The following is a 13,805-nucleotide window of genomic DNA, read 5'->3' as shown; positions in this document are numbered from 1 at the left end:
TAAATAAAATTAATTATGACTGTATCTGTGGCATGGAATCCCCTTCAACTGCCTCCTGGCATTGCAAGAACCTTGGCATTCCTGAGTTTAGGGGACACTATTCAAAACCCAGAAACTGACAGATCAAATTTTCTTCCCGAGTTTCTGCTCATTAGCCAAACCAGAATTCATATTTAGTACATCAGGTCACTCTGCCTGAATTCCCAAACAACACATGACTTTGGGGTATGATCCCTTGATAACTCATGGAAAGTGTCTAAATGCATATATCTCTTACAATAGCCCACAGATGACAACTTAGGCTGAAGGATTTTATTTTTCTTCACTCTGTCACATATTTTTGACAGTTTCACAAACTGTTTTTTAATAGCTTCCTTCAGATACTATTTAACTTTGCATTTATTGCAAGACACCATGAACAGGAGCTCTTTGACTTATTAAAGACCCTTTTAGACTTAATTTTAACAATTTTGATAGGCTTCAAATAGAATGAAAACATTTGCACATTGTGGAAGTGAAAAATGTTTACATTAATTAGAATATAAAGGAATTATTTTCTTAAGCAACACATATTTGGATAGTTTCAATATTGACTCATTATGTATCCATCCCTATGTTGCATATTTTAAATTAATGTTTCTAATGCTTCTAAATGCCTATTAAAACCCCAGCTATTTAAGGTATGCATTGCTTCTACACTCCATTATAGCTAGATGGAAATAAAATATTCTTCACCAACCTAGAAAACATGATGTAGAACTCATGCTGAAAATATGTAAGGCATAATGAAGATTATACATGAACCTTCCAAAGAGTTAAATCAGCTGAAATCCCCTGCCACACCTAATGTTAAGCAATATACTCTCCCATTAAATTAAGCAATTGCAAGAGTTTCATTTTATTTTAGATTTCTTCTACTGGTTGTGAACTATGTATAAATCTATCCCTTCTGTTGTTTCTCCAAATATAACAAAGGAGGTATATCCTCTCACATCTGAAGGGACACATTTTTGTCACATCTATTTGTAATTTGGGACTTTTCCCTTTGGCACATCATTGGAAGAAATAATCAATTATTTTTCCTTATGGACTTCTCTAGATTATCTAGATTGGCAAGTAAAGAGACACAGGTCAACGCTTGTAACAAACAAAAAGAGCAGTCACAATAAAAAAAACAAAAGACCAAAAACTTTCTCCAAGTACAATATCTCATCATACTTTACAATCCAAGTCTTGAGAGAGTTGTTTACATTCCTTTTTTCCTGGCCTTATTGAACAACTCAATGCATACATTCAATCTTAAGATCTGTGCCACCAATTCAATTTAAATTATTTTTGCAAAACTTAAAAAATGACTTCTATATTTCCAATCTAGTATGAGTTTTTAAGTCATTTTTCTTATTGAGATTTTGGAAGCTCATAGAGATATTTATGCCCTTCCCTGCACATTCTCAAACTTTGACTTGAGTTTAGGGCACACTATTCTCAGTCTTTGACTTCTGTCACAGCACACCCTCCTGATTCAAACTTGTGTATTCTATTGTGCATTTGATGTCTCCATATGGATAACCCATAAGGAAAAATAAAAAAAAAGGAAAGAAATGACATCCTGCATCTCCTCAATGCCAGGAAATGGGTCCCACTGTGTTTGCTTTTAGTTTATTATCAACTCAATTGTCAGAAAAACTCTTCCTTATTGTTGACCTCAATTTTCCCTCCCTAGACTGCATCAAACCATCCATGAAACTTCTTCTAATATATTTCCTATAATGATTTAAATCCCTTCTCTTTTATCACCACTCCAATTATGATATTCATTTGAGTAAATATTCTATGATCCACCTTTGTCATGTGCCATTCCTCAGTTAGGACTATATAGGACTTCCTACCATGGTGACTCTCAACACCAGTCATCTTCTGAATGAATAACTCAGAGTCTTCTAAATCTCAAATAAAATCATTGGATAACTGTGTTGGTAGCTTTTCATTTTCTCTAGCTACAATTATGTTTAAAATCTTGCATTGGGTTTTCCAAATATCTAAGTCAGGTTGGTGTCTACAGCTTTTTGAATGTTCTTTACATTTGAATGCATCAATACATCCCTTACTATAATCTAATCCTCCTTCCATCAGTTCATAGGTGTCCATAAGCACAACTCCTAAACTGCAATCCTACAATTTCCACTTCCAGTTCTAAAAATCAACTTATTTTTTTTTCATGGCAAAGTGTGACATTTATTGTATGATTATTTCATTTAACAAGAGTCAAATTGTACTAATATCTTAACAGTTTATTTTATTTATGTGTGTGTGTGTGTGTGTGTGTGTGTGTGATTGAAAAGGTTTTTAATACTATGGCCTAACTCCACATTTACAAAAAGCTCTGTTTTGTACTGTGTGATTTTACATAGTGCTGTGATTTTTAGGAATGTGGAGGTCCCATTATAGGTGAACTGACATTATATATATATTTCAGCCTGCTTCATTTAACTTCCCAGTATAATAAACACTTTCAAATTAGATGTTTTTAAAGATAATTATGATTACTTGCTTTGAGTATTTCACTTATTTAAAAGATGGCTAACAAAGGTCAATAATTTTTTCAATACCATTTAGTATTGTATAAATGAGATAAAGATTCAGAGAAAGTAGCCCAACAGTATATTTTTCCTGAAGTTATTATTAAATCCATGCATTAGCTGGGCACTGTGGCACACACCTGTGACTCCCTGGATTCTCTGGTTTTCAGAAATAGACTCGGAGTTACACCATCCATCACTTTCCTTGGTTCTGAGGCCTCTGGAATTTAACAGAGCCTTGCTATCAGCATCTCAGTCTTCTCCAGCCTTCAGAAGACCTGTGTGTTAGACAGCTTTTTACTACTGTGACCACAGACTGGAAAAAACAACTTAGAAGAGGAAAGATTTACTTTGGCTCATTGCTCAGAGGCTTCAGTCTATGATCTGCAGGCTCCATTGGTTTGGATTTGAGACAAGGCAGAACATCATGGCTGAAGGTGTGGCAGAGCAAAACCGTTATCAATGGATTAATCCACTGATGAGATCAGAGCCCTCATGAAACAAACAATCCTCAAGAGGTCCACTTCTGAACACTAGAACAGTAGAGATTCAGCTTTGAAGACATGAACTCTGGGGACACAATCCTGATCCAAACCATAATACCTTCAAATGTAAAATTTAAATTCATTTCAGTAAATTGAATATTAATTTTTAAAGCAAAAAAAAATGTGAAAAGATTTTGTATCCCAAAGTCCCACTTCAAATATACTAAAACATAGGTTGACAGGTATGTGCAAAACACATAATTGAATTTACGTGATAATTTCTCACATACTTAATTATGTTCTTTTGATTTTTATAACACTATTAACAAGTTCTGTTGAGAGAACAGAAAATGTTATGATTAACTCTTTGGAATATTTCTTATGCTAGTAATAAATTAAATTGTATGCTGTCATTTCCTAGCAACTCTGATAACTAAGTGAACATCAATTCTTTTCCATTTTGTCTTAATTATATGTGGTCTATTTATAGGTGAAGTTTTCCAGTCCTTGATAACCCGCCATTACTTACTGAAAGAGTGCAAGCAATTTTCTTAAAGTCTTTGTCAAATTTTGCTATCAAAATAATGCTGCTCCTTGAGATAATTTTTACCTATAATATTGTTAAATATAAATAACTTTAATCCATTTAGTAAAATAAGTCAAGATCTGGATGAATGTATCCACCATTGAATAAAGTTCTGTGCTTGTCTTATAACAACAATAGTTATGAAATATTCTAGCTATACTCATTATACTTGGAACTGTGCTACAAACTGAACTTTTATTGTTTTATTGTAGTCAATCTTAGGATAACCTTACTAAGGTTATTTCCTTGGCTTCAGTTTAGTTTTATTATAAACCACTTTGAAACTTAGAGGCAAGTAAAAATTATCATGTGCATTTCCTATGGGACTGAAAGTCAAGTGAGAATAGGTATAAAAGGTCAAATATGCTCACCACATCATCAATGCAGCTGCTTGATGATGACTGAATTTTAAGGGTTTGTCAGGCTGGTTCTGGTTATTGGCTCAGTATCCAGCTAGGGCTGAAGACAAAGTGCTCATCTTCCTTTCACATGGAACTTTCTGGATTTTTTCACCAGGGATGATGCTGTTTTCCTTACAGTGTTCCTCTGGGTTTCAAGAGCAAGAGTCCCCCCAAAACTAGGCAGAGGCCTTTATGATTCAATTGAGAAATCATACATCAGCACATGTGGCAGTCTGTGTATTTGTGGAAGTCATGAAAGCTTAGTAAGGATCAGTGGGGGCAACACTGAACTATTGCTTTGAAATCAAGGAATAGTATAAGAAGAGCTTGTGTAAAAGGAAATTGAATTCTATTTGTGTTTAGAAAATATAATTTTCATGAACGATTATGAGAACAGAGATTCAGAGCAGTAGGATATCCTACCCCAATTCAGGAAGTTTATAGACCCCCCCATGCATTTTATACTAGATACAACAATTCCACTAAATGTTTTATTTTTTTCTTATTAACTGTGAAAGCAATAATAATGATAATACTGTGTCAACTCCATTTTAATGGACCCACGTACAAATGATTCTCATAGGAAGCTATCATAGCAGACAGGCATGTTTAAATAAAACCACTCCATTTTATTTTCTATTTCATTCATCAGCTCAGTGTATGTTTATAGGAATACAATTATGCAATATGGAATAATTGCAATCAAAGGTGCTACTCTCATAAAAAAACTGGAGAACAAATGTAACCTGTGGGTGAGCATAAAACGAATTGGTGGAAGCTGTGTTGATTTATTCATGAATAACAGGTAGACCATGGACATGAGCAAGGTACTAAGAGTCACTACCTTAGGTAAGGTCAATTAAATGCCAGTCAGTTCAGAGAGCATTTCATTTCTGGAAACTGAAGAAGTCATTAATTCAAATGCTGAGACAAACTGTTTAAATCATACATAGCACAAATAATATTCTGCATGTAGGATTATTTTATTAATCTTATACTCCTTCTGAATTCCAAGGAAATACTTAATTACTGCCCCAAGATTATTCCTTTAGTGAAGGGTCAGCCCTTTTCCTTGATGGATAGCTGGTGTCCTGGATCTTCTAAGAGTTGACTTGAAAATCGTGTCATCTTATCTGTGAATAAAACAGAGATTATGACCCAACTGTCATGCGCTAAAAGGGATCATCTGTCTTTCCTTTTTTGAGTCAAGGGATTTTGGCAGTAACATAATATTCCCTTCAAAATCAGTTTGTTCCCTTGCCTTTTTTATAGACTCCGTTAATCTGATTCTGCCTCTTCCCCACAGTCCTGGGGCCTCCAGACTGATGAGACCCTAATTCTTTTGGCATGCTGTCAACATGTCCCACTCAGAATAACTATTAAGCTTTTGCGTCTCCTCTGCATTTAGCTTCCCTTCCATGATTGTGATTTTCTCCTATTTTGCCTCAGGCGATCTCCTGACAACATGTTACCACCTCTCCCTATGAATTTGTTTTCTTTCTGCCCAAGTAATTTGTTGAAGTTTCCTTCCTTATTTTTCTGACACACCCCAACTCATGATTCCAGATACCTAATCTTCATACAAATGTCCCTTCACTGTTTGAGTTCTTCTTCATGCTCAGAAGGAGCACACATTTCATTCTATCTTACCTGTTTAAACAATGCATATTTTAAGACTGAAAATTTTTAATATAAGTATTCATATTGCAATAATAATAAACCCCTGTCTCAATATTAAGTGCATTATTTTTTTCCTTCTAGGCAGAAAAAATAGCAGTTGGAAATTTTATTAAATCAACTATTAAGATTTTTTTCAATTTCAATATTTTTATGTACTGTTAATAGCAATTAAAATTACAAATTGAGCAGGTTTTCAATAATCCTTTAGTAGGTACGGCAGAAACCATATTCATTGACTTGGAGTATCCTCAGGAAATAATTTTAGTCTGTAACCCACTAAAAGGGATTCTCTAGTAATTTGCTTTTAAAAATTACTTTGCAGAGGAAAATTATAATGAAGTCATAAATGCTATTGAAGATAATTAAGTCTTTTATATAATAACTGAAAAAAACTTTTGAAAACTAAGCAAACTTTTGAGAACTAGATGAAGCTAATGGTTTTAAATATTTTTATAAAGGGATCTATTTACAAAAATGAATGACTTTGTAATTAAAGTTTCAGACATCCTCAAACCTTGGTTTTCCATTGTTTTTGGAGTAGCTTTAAACTTTTAATCATTCAGTTTATTTTAATGAAATTAACTTTAGTTTTCTTGCCTTGGGAATTTTCATGGATTGGATTAGCAGGAAAGTGGTCAGAGATAGAGATGAGATTAATGGGAGTAGAAATCTTCAGGAGGAATGTTCCTGTGCTCACTACCTTCAGAAGGAATAGAAAAGGGAACTCAATGATGGGCAGAAGAAGACAATGGATTGTGCTGCAGCCTTAAAGAAGACCTCCGGGACCTTCAGACACTAGGATGGACATTCAGAAGGAATGATGCTGAATTGGGACAAGGACACTAGATATTTGTACTGTGCCAAGTCGTCATCAGATGAGCCAGACAAAGTAAAGAGAAGATACCTTCAGAGAAACAATTCTTGTCAGCTACAGCAATTTTACAGAAGGCATTAAGGAGACTCTGGGTGGAATATTCTATCAGGAACTATAGAAGGAATTTCTTAAATCAAGAAAAAAATGAAAATTTAAAGAAAAATTAAGAGAGCTGTTTTTAAATTACAGCATTGATTGTTCAATGTTCTGTTGTAGATCTTATATCTTTGGCATCTTTACAGAAATATTTCAGGGCTCTCTCCTCTTCTCTGCTCTCCTGACCTGCCCTGTCCCCTCTTTTCTCCATCCTTTTCCTCTGTCTCTTCCTCCTTCTCCTCTGCATCTTCTTTTTCCACCTTCCCCTCTTTAGTTTTGTTCTTTCTCTCCTTCTTCCCTTCATGATAGTTTATATTCTGCTGCTAACATTCTAGCAGGAAAATTTAAACACCTAACAGGTTGAGCAAGGTTTTCCAATGTGTAAATGTACATCAACAAATACAGTTTATTTAGTTTTTTTTCAAATATTTTGTACTTATATCAGGTAAATTTGCTTTTTGGGAACAAATACAGCACATTTTAAAAATGCACAATAGTGCCTGGCACCACCCCATTCTTTCTAAAGGGCATTTTCCTTGCCTCCAAAATCTTTTTGGGCCCCTCTTTTAGATCAAGTCTACCCCAAACACCTGGTAATCATTAATCTGTTCTATAGTTACATTTGTTTTGTTTCCTTCTTTTTCCCAGAATATCATAAACAAAACCACACAGTATGTGACCTGTGAGTCTCTCATCTTTCATTCAGGATAAAATTTTGAGATTACCCACTTTTTATAAATAGTTTGATATTTTTTTAACAGAATGTTACTTTCAAATGAAGGCCATTTGGCAAGGAAGCTACTGAAACACAACTTGCAAACTCTGAGGTCTGCCTGGCATTAATGATTAGTAGATAGAACCAGGAACAAATAGCTCAGAGACCCTAAATACATAAATTCTTCAATACAACTGAACATTTCAACTATACATGTGCAAGGTGGTACTATAAATATACCCCACTTTTGTACATATGAACAGATTGGATATACATTTATGTCACAGGAAACGTATGATAAATTCAAGAATTTGCAGTGCTTTTTGTCTAAAATGTCCACCTTTCCTTTATCTACGTGGCAAGTGTAAGTTCATAATTCAAGAGAGAATTTCCTCATACTTCTTATCTTCCAATTTGTCCTATCTTCCTCATCTTTATGCAAAGATATCCAATATTTCTGTTTTGCACAAAATTCCTTTTTTTAAGTTGGTATTTCACATCTTTTACAGTAAACTGTGAGGTTCAAAGTGGCAGAGAATCATCTCTTTTGCCTAAGTTATGCCAGCACCTGTCATCATGCTTAGAATATCATAATAGAAGTTTGTTGAATAAATGAACTAATTACAGAATGAATGAAGTGATATTTCAAAATACATTTCTTACTCTGTAGAGTTTATTCCATATTTGTGAATAAGAATATGTGCACTGGTTCATAGTACTTCCATTTGTACTTTCCAACACAGTATTAATTTTTAGCCTCATTTTCTGAGACACTGGTTTGCCTGGATTTGGCCTGTACTCTGTCTGCCTACATCTTTTGCACTACGTTACTATCACATTGGTGACCTGAAGCCTGGGACTGCAGAATACATAATTTTTTGCCTAAAATGAGAAATTGCCTCTTTGTTCATTTGATCAATTTCCTCTAGTGGAATTATTAATGAGCATGAGTATTTCAAACATACATTGAGATTGTAACAGTGAGAGTAATTCGGCATCTCTTTTTTCTTTGTTGGTTTCTGAGGGTGAGCATCTGCTGTATTGTTCTTCAGCTCTGGCTATCATGTTATTTGAAGAGCTCTGTAGCATAAGGGTGGGAGGGTGAAGCTGAATTTCTTTCAGTGCATTTCCCACAAATATCATCACCATATGCAGACTGTGTATTAGATAAGGCAAGTTAGTCATGTGGTGGATTATAACAAGCAAGCTGATAGACATCCTGACACCCAGAGAAAGTTGAAAATAAAATAGTGAGCTAGAAATAAAAAGCCAACTGATATTTGAAGACTATTTTTAAAACAATGAAGAAAACAATCGCCAACTATATTTACACTTAAGTAAATTACATTACTTAAAATGAATGCTGTAATATGACTTCAGTAGACTATGAGGTTTTGTACATTTAAAAACTTTTTGAACCACTTCATACATTTTATTATATTTTACCATTCAGAATTCGCCATTTTTTATCTTGAGACACACTTATTTTTAGCCTGTGATCAACCTACTTTACAAAAATGGCAATAGAAAGATAAATCTTTAATACACAATCTCAAAAAACATATCTTCATTATCTGAAAATGAGATAGGATAAATTATATTATTATAAGAACAACAACTTTCACATAAAAGTCAATGCATATTGTAAGACTCTGAAGATTCAAATAAGAACATGCATAATATTTGCTTTCAATGTTTTCAAAGCACTCCAACTAAACAAAAACAAATCCAATAACTTAATGTAAGATTCAAATTTGTTCTATCCAAGGTGCTATAGTAAAATTGAAAAAAGATTACTTCAGGATGAAGAAATCAAGTTGTAGCTTAAAAATAGGACATTGGAGGGTGAGCAGAGAATGGGAACATTTAACAAACAGGTGAACACTACAACCAAAACACCCACAGTCCTTCCCATTTCCCATTAGTGTTGAAAACTGCAGGGAATATTCAAGGCATGATGTATTTCCCAGGGTGACCACAGTATTTCATAAAAGAATGTTAGATATAATGCTAGAAAGATTAATAATGAGCAAATTATGAAGAATCAACTCATTGTTATAATAAGCCAAACTTCAGTAAACCTCTGGGGACTATTCCGACCTGGGAATAAGAGGTAAGATTACAACAGAAGGATGATTTTGGTAAGCATATGTAGCAAGACTTTGGCCAGAAGAAGGAAGGGATGAAGACCTGGAGGGCAAGAAGACCCGAGAAGAACCTATTCCAAAAGGACAACTTAGCACACAGTGGAGTGCAATTAAAGAGTAAGAATTAATCAATGCACAAAGTAGTCCCAGAGTTCCCTGAGAATGCTTGACTCTTATTAATTCATCTAGTAATCTGCCCATGGTCTCATGTCACCACCCAGCTCCCTAAGGCTATGGCTGAGTTACTTTCCAAGTTGAGGTCTTCAGTTGTACTCTAAAATTAACCATAAAAAAATGCAAAGTAGAATCGATATTATCAGGAAAACAGCATCATTCAACTGCTGCTCAACTTTCCAAACTATGTGATACTCAAAGTCAGAGAAATAATATTTTTTCATAGTTCTCATTTAGACACTGGTGATGTCCCTTTCACAGTGTCTGTTTTCTAAGTAGCACCAATATTTAACTTACTCTACTAATCTGCAAGGTCTCAATTACATGAACTAAATATTACCTGATGGCATATTTTGCCTCAGTCTGGCTGGGCACAAAATCACGAGCCATTCACAGCCTTGTAGATTCAAACAGCAATTCTTTATTCCCAAACTCACACCCGCACTCTACACATGTTCTGGGGAAATTCACGTTCTGGCCAAATAATCCACACTTCCACTCGGCTCTGTATCCCAAAAATACTCTCTGAATCCCACAAGAACTCAACAGGAACTCAAGGAGCAGGCGTGCCTGAGGCAGCAGGATACACCCTATTCCCAGCAGGGTACACCTTAAACCTGGAACCGCCCTAAACCCAAGGACGGGATACTCCCTAAAACCTGACCCGCCCTAATCCAGTAGGATCCTCCCTAAACCCGGATCCACCCTGGTCCTTGAGCAGGGTCACCTTTCTCAAACATACATGCAATGTCACTGCAAAGGTCCAAGGCAAGTCCATTTCCACGAGTCCTTCCTCTAAGCAACATGGGGTATGCTGGCAAGGAAATTGTCATACCTACTTGGCTAATGGATCTCAGCAATATTTGATGTCATAATATTAAAAAATGTGAACTGAGGGAAAAAGCTCTACCTCCCTGACTGAAATGACCAACCTCAAGAGAGGTTTTAGATCATGTTCTCTGTCGATGCAATACTATGCTTTTTGAGGGCAGAAGCAGAAAAAAAAAGTAGAGATGACAATGGCCCTAGAAAGAGTTCATGATTCTCTCACACACCAGGTATAAAACGCTCGGATGGCAGTCCTGGGCTGCCCAGCCAGGTGGAACATTTGACACTGGAACATGACATGTGGAGCAACAAAACCAGTGGCTGCTGTGGTAAGGAGGTGTCTATTCCCCCCCCCCCCCCAGGTTCCACTCAGTCTCAAAATTTTGTCTCACCAAAGATGAAGGTGAGTACAAACTTATGAAACAGTTCTGTTTCAGTACAGAGAAGCAAACCAGGAAAAAGGACTTAACACAAGGCCCAGAGTGCTGGGGTCTGAAGCAATCGCGGTGTGCAGATTTGGGATCTGAAGGACAGTTCCCTGCCTCATGTCCTAGGATGAATTGTACAGATTCCCTTATTATCTATCAGAGAGAATAGAGCCAGAGCTCACTGAATGCAGAGGAACAAAAACGGCTCTGCAGATTCAGTGATGGACATTTGCGTGTTTGTGAGGGTTACAGAGAAAACGTTTAAAAAGAAATTGTGTTTTCAGCACCTGTTCCTAACTCTCCTATGTACAAGTTATATTCACACAGACACACACACACACACACACACACACACACACACACAGAGGAATGCAGGTATGTGTGTATGTGTGTGTATCAGGGTACACATCATTAGATAACCTTATGACAGCAGTTTATGAGACATTAAACCAGAGATGTACAAATACGTGTCTGTATATATACATCCCTCTTCCTGTGTGAGTGTGTGTGTATGTGAGTGTGTGTGTGTGTGTGTGTGTGTGAATGTATATGCACTCCTCAATTATTCTTTTTTTTGTCTTCAGTTTTTTCCTTTTATGCATATTCTAGTTTTATAAAAGTGAGCATATATTATTTGCTAAAGGGCTTTTCTTCTGGCTTAGTAGGTTTTGATGTTTTACAATTTATTTGAGAAAAGGAAAAGCTGAAGGTAAATGAGAATCAAGTAAATGAAAGAAAGGAGGCCCCGTAAGAGGCCAGAAAAGCAGAAGTCCATGAAATTATGCTTGGGAAAAGCTGGAATGGGCTTGCTACCATAAATGTGAAGATTACCCTGGCAATCACTGGTGATTTCCTGATTATAATATTATAATATTTTTAAAGTTGATAGTTTGTATAAAACATTTTCTTCAATTGATTTAATTCAATTTCAACTAAAATACATAACCTATAGAGTTATTATTATAAATTATTATAAATGTATAACCTATATACATTTATATATAACATGTAAATATATATATATTTAGTCTTTCTCTATATATATATATAGTCTCTCTCTCTCTCTATGTATATATATATATATATATAGAGAGAGAGAGAGAGAGAGAGAATAAATATACAGAATATATATATTCACCACTTTGTATATGATGGATACCCAGATATTTGATAAGGAATATTTCCCCATAGCAAAGCTTTTTTGGGTCTTTTGTCACAGGGTTCATTTGCATTGATAATATACTTCTAGCCTTTATCTTCCCATGGGTGTTACTCTGTGTTATATCATTGGTGGCCAAAGCTCCAGCCATTTTCAAGCATTCATCTACTTAATCCCGAATGCAAATGATACAGAATGATAAGATTGCCCTCAAGTCTCCAGTGAATGGTGATATTGGGCAGTGAATATCTCCATTGCAGGACCAGAGCCATCTTGAATAAATTAGGCCCTTTCATAAAGGACTTCAGTTATCAGCAGAAAGGATAATGAGTAAAATTAACTGAGTAAGTAATGAAATATTCTCGATAATAGCATGCTAATAGTTATCATGTGGCCCAGAAAACTGTTTTATTTCCACAACCTTCTGTGCTTGATATGCAATTCTCTGGGTAATTTTCACACTAGAATAAATCATTACCTTCCTAAAGTAGTTTTTGCATTTTATCTATTCCTATTTTTATACAGGTTGTTGGGTCTTTAAATCTTTCAAAATTCTGAAAGACTGGCTTAAATTTAATATGTTATGCAAACTTTCTATATAAAATCTGGATTTGAAAAGTAATGCATCTATCTACTAGAACTCTTGACCAACTATACAGCAGTGAAGAAAGTTCTACATTTAAGAACTAATATGGTATAGCATATGATCTGGACACATGAACTAGAGAGAGTTCAGAGGAATAATTAGATTTCCATACCTTATGTAGAATGAACATTATATAAGAAAGTGCTACTTGTGAACAAGTTATAAAATCTTGGGCTTGTAACTAATTTTTTGTGGTTTATAGGTTTTAAATGAATTAACATTTGAAACTCACGAATTTAATGATTCTTCTTATGTGAAATGCATGTAATGTATATTATATACAATATTAATAACAAGAGGAAGGATGAGATTTAATAGTAAGTCAAATTAAGAATTCATTTTAGAATTGATATTGATATATTTTGTGATTTTTATTCAATTTTAGCAGTTTATATTGTAAGTTTGAGGCTAAATTATGTTAATTATCAGAGGATAGAAGTATAACAATAAAGTTTTTGGAACATTTTCCCAGCAATGTTAACTCTTTTGAGCTCTTTAGTCAGTTTTTATTACAATGTGTGCTAAAAGGAAGTTTATGGCTCAAAAAAGAAAGAACAAAATAAAAAAGAAACATCTTTAATAACTTCAGACATTTAGGATGCTGAAAAAGTACTCAAAGATGTGGTGAAGAATGACTGTGTGGAAGTAATGGGGAAACTCTGAAATTAGAAATGCATCCTGCTGATTACAATTTTTAGATAATGTTCTTACACAAAAAGTCTTAAGTAGTGTGTTTATTGAGCACCTAGTAGTAGAGCACAATATGAAAGGTTATTCCAATATTTTAAACTTAGAAAAACAGAGAATCAGAATATAATTCATGATAGCTATTAATATATGGGGGAATATATTTGTCACATGATGTCTAAGATGAGAGTGGTAGATTATTTCCTAATTAATTTTTGTAGTTCAAGTGGTACATTTCTAAATATTTCCTTCACTGAATGTCTTGTATTTGTCAATCAGTCTAGGACTTACTGCTTATTTCAGGAGCACAACTTGTTTTA

This window comes from Spermophilus citellus (genome assembly GCF_964194105.1).
Source record: "Spermophilus citellus genome assembly, chromosome: 15".
NCBI lineage: Eukaryota > Metazoa > Chordata > Mammalia > Rodentia > Sciuridae > Spermophilus > Spermophilus citellus.
This window is presented reverse-complemented; position numbering follows the sequence as displayed.